Here is an 8,616-nt window from a genome sequence, read left to right as displayed (position 1 = left end):
AATCAAAAATTGATTATTGGACAGGAGGCAAAGAGTGGGAATGAAAAGGATGTCAGGCTGTGACGCTCAGAGTTGAACATGGATGCATGCTTGGCCAGTGATTTGGCTAAGAATGAAATGTCATATTTCCAAGTTTGCAAGCAATACTAAAGTAGGTGGGACTGTGAATGAGGAAGAGGGTGTAAAGAGGTTTTAAAGGGATAGGGACAAGCTGAGTGAGTGGGTAAGAACATTGTTGATGGAATACAATGTAGAAAAACTTAAGGCCTTTCATTTGGTGCATGTAGCAGAAAATCTGTGTTATGCTAATACACTGATTGGAGTTCAACTCTCACCTCTGTAAGGAGTCTGTACATTCAATAGGTTTCAAATGGTACATTTAATATCAGAGAAATGAATGCAATATATATCCTGAAATTCTTTTTCTCTGCAAACATCCACGAAAACAGAGGAGTGCCCCAAATAATGAATGACAGTTAAACATTGGAACCTAAAGCCCCCCCAACTCCCCCCTCCCATGCAGAAACAGCAGCAAGGCAATGACACTTGATACGTAACCGGCAACAATGAATATCAACCGAGTCAAGTTATATAAAAACAACCAAACATTTATTAAACACGGATAAACAATAAAAAACAAACGAAAACCTTAACCGAAAGTTAACCGCTATGTGGCCGTTCAACAAACCATCACTCGGTACTGGTTCTTAAAGCGATAAATGCGAAAACAGTTCTTAAAGCGGTAAAGTCAAATGCAGTTCTTAAAATGGTGAATTCGAAAGTCCACCAGAATTATACATTCAATTGGGACAGACTTCTCTGGAGAAGGATTTCTTCATAGACGCGACTTTCCTGCTGGTTCTGTCCAAAGGATTCATGATGAAGGAAATAAATGGCTTAAAAACAACTGACCTTTATTTCTAGAGAGCAAACCTTGCATGAACTTCCTTGCCCTTTTAGCAGGAGTTACCTTCAATGCAGGTCGCTACTTCTTCAACGAAGAATCAATAAGGTCGATCCTTTATAAAACTGCTGAAGATTACCAACTTCTCTTAATCCTTCATATCCTGTACTTTGATAAAGTCTTCACTCTCCAATACTACTGAAAAGGTACATCAACAAATCTGGCAGAAATGGGTAAACTGCCAGACCAGCACTATTGTACCTTACAATAGAACGTAAAACTCCGTTTTAAAAATGAAACTGTGTCATAAAAAAAATACGCAATGGAGCAGAGCCTCAGGCTAACGTTCTAGTGGGAAAACTAACTGCATCACCGGGGTCTTCCCTTTATACCAGTGGTGAACATGTCATCACGTGACCTCACATTGGCGGGAAAATTACATCAGGTGACCCCCAAAAGACCATTACATCAATTCTCACAAGAAAGTCACAAGTTCTCCTTGAGGTATGTAACACACTACCTCCCCTTCCAGCAAAAAAAGCATCAGCATCTTCCACCGAGCACTCAAGTGTGCAGCAAAGCATCAATAAAGACACAGACTTGCAGTACCCCAAAGACTACTCGTTCACCCGCTAATTCAACATACCACAGGCTCTCTCTTTCCCTAACAAGGGAAAAACAGGTGTCCCCATTTCACGCTATTCTCCCTATTTTCTCCAGGTGCTGAGGTTTCCTCCCAAATTCCAAATATGTATGGGTTAGTGAGCCTTGGGCATGCTATTTTGGTGCCGAAAGCATAGCGACACTTGTGGGCTGATTAGAACAATCCTTGTTGATTTGATTCAATGTACATATGACAAATAAAGTTAATATTTAAAAATTAATATTGTTAAATGGTGAGAAATTGGGTAGAGTTGATGTTCAAGAGGACATAGGTATGCTTATACACAAATCACTGAAGGCCAATAGGTTAGTATTGGGAGTGCAAATGCTATGTTGGCCTAATTGAGATAGGGTTTGATCATTCAGTCATAGAGATCATATGCTCCAGAAATGGGCCCAATTATCCATGCCAACCATCGAGTACCCATCTACACTATTCCCATTTTCCAGCTCAGAAATAAGGATATCATATTATAATTGTATCAGGCCTTGGTAAGATCACATCTGGAATTTTGGGTATACTTTTGGTCTTCATACTGAGGAAACATGTTCCTGTCATAGAGGGAATCCAGCAGACATCTGAACAGATTCCTGGGATAGCAGGTTTGTCACATGAGGGACAATTAAGTAGACTAAATCATCTGGAGTTTAGAAATAAGAGAGAGAACTTACAAAATTCTTACAAAGTTTGACAAACTAAGATGTAGGACAGATATTTCCCCTGACTAAGGATTCTAGGACCTGGGATACAGTCTCAGAATAAGAAATAGATCATTTAGAGTTAGATAAACAGTAAGTCCTTCACTTGGAGGGCAAAGAATCCTTGGAGGATTGTGAAGGCTCAGTCCAGAGTTCATTCAAAATTGAGGCTGATAAATTTCTGGACATTGAAGAAACCAAGGGATATGGAGATAGTGCAGAATATTAGGCAGAGGTACTGAAGATGGTCACCCATAATCTTAATGAATGGTGGGCAGGCTTGAAGGGGTATATGGCCTACTCCTCTTATTCCTTCTGTTCATATACAGTAGATGGTATATCCAGCGAAACACTCAATGTGTCAGACTGCCAACCTAGATAGAAAAGAAATGCAAAAAATACTGTTTTGTGTTGGTTTATTTAATAATATTACTTTAATGAATTATTATACATTAAATATGTTTTAGAATAAGTATTTCTTGCAATCTTTAACTTAAAATATTTCAATTGATTTCAAATACTATTAAATATCTCAGATTATCAGAAGGAGTAACAGGTAACAGTTATATAATCCTTTCAAAAAGCTAGAAGGTGATTGTAGCCTCAAGATCTCCCTCTTGGATTGATTTACTATTGTCAGTGTACCAAGATACTGTGTAGAGTTTTTGTTGTTCATGCCATATACAAGTATATTGAGATAGGAAAAAGAAAACCAAATGCAGAATATCAAAGTGCAGTGCAAATAAAGTGCAAGCGCTATTATGAAATAGACTGGGCCATCAAAAGTTCATCTTTTAGTGTATGATAGGTGTAATCACCATAGTTCTTCAGAAGCTGGCTGCAAGGCTTCATATTGCATATGATCCATGGATTTGTGAGAGACTGAGGCAGCTGTGAGAATTATACAAGCGGGGCAAATCCACAATTCGAGTGGAGTTGAATATAATCAGCTGAATCCTACTTCGTCAATTAGTTCAACCCCTTTATTCTTTCCAAGAGATCAATCTAGTAATTACTTTATTGGCCAACTTTCGATGCCCATTTGCTTGATGTGCTCTGTTGCTGTCTCCCTTCATCAGTGCGACTCTCATCATTCCATTACATTATTTCAAGTGTTGCTGGCAATCAGGGCCCCACAGCTCAGCTCCAGGATCATCTGAGCTGCAAGATCAGCTTTCTGGATCTAGAGTAGGCCCTGTTGGATTAGGGGAATGGCAAATGTGAGTTTGACCCGTAGGCCCTGTTGGATCCTGATACTTCTGTTATCCAAAGGTAAGTCAAGAATGAGGTGTAAAACTCGTTGCTTATGGTTGTTCTGTTAAGTGTTAGAAGAGTGGAGAATGAACATAAAAGAGGAGCTGAAAGAATAAAGAAAAAGAAGTGGTAAAAGCGGTCATGGTCTTCTTATACTCAGACTGGAGATAACAAAATTCCATTGATAGCAATGAACCAATAACTTGAAGAAGAAAGCCCTTAACTCCAAGTGGAGTCATTAGGACGCCATCATGACGGTTTTTTTTTAGCAGGCTTTCTTGCTTTTATGAGGCCAAGTTGCTAGCTTGACGCTTAACCCAACATGGATGGAAAGCATGCAAGGGAGCCGGCTGGATTCGAACTCGGGAGCCTTCACTCCAAAGTCCGGTGCTGATGCCACGAAGCCATCAGCGAGCTAACCTATAACTTAAACAGATTCAAATGGTGTGACACCAGCTACTGAAAACCAAGAAGTTTCTCGAAACACACAGAAGCAACTGTAACATAATTACTGACAAATTCACTGAACAGTTACATGTATTGTGCTGTGCAAAAGACACATATATATAGGGTGCCTTATACTTTTGCACAGTACTGTATTTGTCAACATGAAGCGGAGACCCAGTTTGTAAATCTGGCGGGATCAAAGGATGTTGGGAATGGCAAAGGTGGAGAGCCGTGGGAGGGGTGTGGGATAGTGGGCAAGAAGAGTGCCGGGGTGGGGGGTAGTGTGGGTGATGATAAACCCAGCCCTGAGACAAGAGGCAAAGTTATTTGATTCCATACAATTGGTTTATTGATCATTACAGAATGTCTCTCTGGTTATTCCCACTCCCTCCCCTTTTCCTTCCACTTTTCCCAATCATGATTCCCCTCTCCCTGGCCCCTTCTCATTTTCAGTCCACAATAGAGAGCCATATCAGAATCAGGTTTATCGTCATTCATATATGTCAGGAAATTTGTTTTTTTTGTGGCAGCAGTACAGTGCAATACATAAAATTGCTACAGTACTCTGCAAAGGTTTTAGGTACTCTAGCTATGTACAGTATTTATGCCTAAGACATTTGCAGAGTACTACATGTTGGTGATTATAAAAAAAAATACAAGCAAGCATAGGAAAGTTAAACTACAGGAGAGAAAATTCAAAAATCTGAGATACAAAGGGACTTGGGAGTTCTTGTGCAGGAGTCGCTAATGATTAACTTGCAGGTTGAGTTGGTAGTGAGGAAGACAAATGCGATGTTATTCATTTTGAGAGGACTAGAATATAAAAGCAAGGATGTAATGTTGAGACTTTATAAAGCACTGGTGAAGCCTCACTTGGAGTATTGTGAGCAATTTTGGGCCCCTTATCTGAGAAAGGATGTGCTGATATTGCTAAGAGTTCAAAAGAGGTTCACGAAAATTAATCTGGAATTGGAAGTTTTGTTATATGAGGAGTGTTCGATGGCTCTGGGCCTCTAATTGGAATTCAGAAGAATGAGAGGTGACCTCATTGAAACCTATCGAATGTTGAAAGGCCTTGAAAGAGTGCATGTGGAGAGGATGTTTTGTCTTATGGGAGATTCTAAGACCAGATGACACAGCCTCAGAATACAGGGATGTCCTTTTAGAACGGAGATGAGGGGGAATTTCTTTGGCCAGAGAGTGGTGAATGTAGTCTTTGTACAACTACATATCAAATAAAAAAGGGCATGCACTTGGAGGGGGAAGTTAACTGGTATATTCGCTTTGTAGAGAGAGCAAGAAATCAATGCACATGTGTAAGTTATCAGTGAATAATTAGTGCTAAAAGAAATACATTCACACATCACAGTGAATTCTTGGAATTCATTGCCATGGGCATCTGTGGAGGCCAAGTCATTGGGTACATTTAAGGCAGAAGTTGATATATTCTTGGTGTGTCAGGGCATGAAGGAAGAAGGCAAGAGACTGGGACTGAGAGGGGAAATGGATCAGCCACGAAGAAATTGCAGAGTAGACTTGATGGGCCAAAAGCCTAATTCTGCTCCTATATCTTATGGTCTAATAAATGTGATATTCAACAACTTTAGCCATACATGGAAAGCAAGTCAAGAGCAACTTTGTTTCACCTTGAGGTAAAGAATACCAAACCCAAAAAGCAGCAACTTGTAAAAATTAGAATGAGTTGCTATTGCTATGAAATTACAGTGGTTAAGCTGGTCATTGTTGATGTAAATCCATATCAAAATGGGGAGAGGGTTAATGCTTTGCTGCTACTTTTGCATGGGAGGGGAGGGGAGCTTTGGGGTTTGAATGTCTTTCTATCATTCATTCTTTGGGGTTTTTCTGTTTCATGGATGTGAAGAGAAAGAATTTCAGGTTGTATAGTGTATACATTCACTGATATGAAATGGAACCATTGAATCATTGAACAACTATTTAGTCACTTTTTGGATTCATTAACTTATTAGTTGAAGATGATTTTATACAGGATAATGAAAGCAGAGGGCTGTTTCTAAGATTGTAATTCTGGATGATACATTTGGATGGTGCCTTGAAACTCCAATGATGCCTTCCAATCTAGATTCAGTATCATCTGTGCCCTGAATTCTCTGTCAACACATTTAAAACAGAAACATTACAACAATGTTAACCTTATCATTGGCCAGGGAAAAGAGACAGATCTAAATGTTCCCTAATGGCAAGTAATGTTATGCTGCTGTGCCACCATAATCACCAGTCTGTTTTAGGTAATAGACAAGCAAGGGACATGTAGACCACACCAATTAAACAGTGACACCTTTGCAAGTTTGCCGCCATTTAAGAAGTCTGAAACACATCAAAAATATGGATCTGAACTGCATAGTTAGGCATAAAATATGGTTTGCATATTGGGAGAACATACTCTTTATAAGTGAATGCTGTGTTTTTTCTTTCTTGTTTTCCCTGTCATCTTCACCAGGTACCAGGGAAAGAAAACTAAATCCACTTACAGCAGGTTTTATACTGTGCACGGAGAAAGTCGACTTTGAATTAATTTTTATGAAACTGAATGCTGCCAAAAGGAGCAAACACGATAGTGTTGGCTGGTGACTGATTGATGTAGAATTACATTGTTGAAATATTTTATGGGCCCTTAAAATATATCTAATTATATCAGATGATAGCAAAAATTATAGCAAATGGTTTGAACAAAATGAAGCCAACCAATTAAAAGATACGCCTCTCTAGATGAACCTCCCTATAAAAGTGCAGTTCTGTCCCGTGCTGACTGGGTTCCTTTGTCAACCTTCGAAGTAAGAATTTGGAAATAACTCTACTGTTGGGTGGGTGTGGGGAGTGATGTTTTCACATTTTTCTAAGGTATTGCGATAACTTGAAGCATTCAGACATGTTTATCAGTATCATTTAGTATTTCAATGGATTCTACATTATTTTCTTTAATGTTATTGGAATGTCAGATTGAGTTTATAACACCTAAAAATTTTCAGCTTTACTTCTATATATTTAAGATACTTTTATTCAAGCTTATCTGTATGTTGCCCTTTTGTGTTTTCTGCAATTATTTTTTTCTACTTTTTTTTAGATTTCTGAACAGGTCTCAAGGTTTCTGCTGTTGTCCCAACAGGTAGGCACTTACATTCTGTTAAAGAGGCTATTTAATGATGCCGACAGAAATCTCCTATTTACCAATACATTTTGGCAGCAGGCAATGCAGAGAATATTGGTGCAGTGTAGAGATGAAGGCTTATGTGAGACTGAGAGAGAATAGAAGTGCGTCTTACTGGTGGTGGCATTTTTAGTCAGAGGTCACATAGCAACAGCAGCACTCTATTTGGCCAATCGTTCCAGGCCAGCTCCTGTGCTCTGCTCAAGCCTTCTGCTGTCTTCCTCATTTAGATAATTCAGCATAATATTCTCTTCCTTTCTCCTTCACTTTCTTAACCATGGCAGAGTGTTCACTGATCTTGCTACCGTTTTGATTAATAAAAGTTCCTTCTGAATTTCCATTTGCATTTCTAGGTGACTAAATTGTATGGAAGCCTCGATTGGAAACCATTCTCCCTGCATCCACCCTTTCAAAACTCTTCATAATTTTCTAAATCTTTATTAGGCCACTGTTGACTGGCAGTCCAAAACAGATTTGCTAGATCAGATCCTTGATGAAAGATTTATGTTGTCAGGAACAGTTAATATATTAGACCTGGATATTTTGGCATTTAGAAGCATGAAGAGTGATTTTGTTGAATCGTCTAAGATCCTCAGCGGACATGATAGGGCAGCTGCTGAAAGCTATCCGCTTGTGGGAGAATCTGGAATGAAGGGACATAGTTACACGGTTAGGGGTGTTCAGTTAAAACTGAAGTTTGTTGGAGCTTTTTCTTACACAGGGTGGAGATTCTTTGAAATACTCGACTCTAGAGAAATGTGGAGGCCAGAGAGTTTGGGAGTGGGGGTATTTAAAGGGGAAGTAGATACATTTTTGAAAGTTATGGGAACTGAGGGCTTCCTGCTCTCATGAAGTGAGAGAAGAAGACATCAATAATAATCATAATGAATTTTGCAACAGTCTTGTGGGGAGAGGGTTGAGTGGCCTACTCCTGCTCCAATCTTCGGACATTATTATGTTATTTTGTTCGGCCTTCTCGTTTCAAAGGAAATAATGCTCAGTCTGTTCAACTGACATCTTAGGCCCTGTGTTGGTCAGGGTAAACCACGGATATTGTGTCTTAGCAGTCTATGTGATATGCAAGCCAGGGCAATACAATATGGAGAGCGAGATGTTGCCCATGCAGCAGGCTCCCTCGCTTCACACAGCTGATGAATCCAAAGGATTGCTGCAACTGATACAATTTGGCACCAGAAGTGTTGTTGGAGATGCCAGTCAGCTTTGAAATCAATGTAGGACTGTCTCAGGGACTCCAGCTCCAGGTTTTTCCTCAAAGTTTACTCCCAAAGCTTCCCACATAAGTGGGCATAGCCACAAAGCAGCAGAAGTTTGAGATCAGAGTTTTCCTTCTCCTAGATGAGCTACCAACCATAGCTTACGAGCCACATTTGCTGAAAGCGAATGGATATAAGATGCCAGAATCTCACCTTTGCCCTTTCTCTTGTCAGTAGAAACAGTTCCA

This window comes from Mobula birostris, chromosome 24, assembly GCF_030028105.1.
Source record: "Mobula birostris isolate sMobBir1 chromosome 24, sMobBir1.hap1, whole genome shotgun sequence".
Lineage (NCBI taxonomy): Eukaryota > Metazoa > Chordata > Chondrichthyes > Myliobatiformes > Myliobatidae > Mobula > Mobula birostris.
This window is presented reverse-complemented; position numbering follows the sequence as displayed.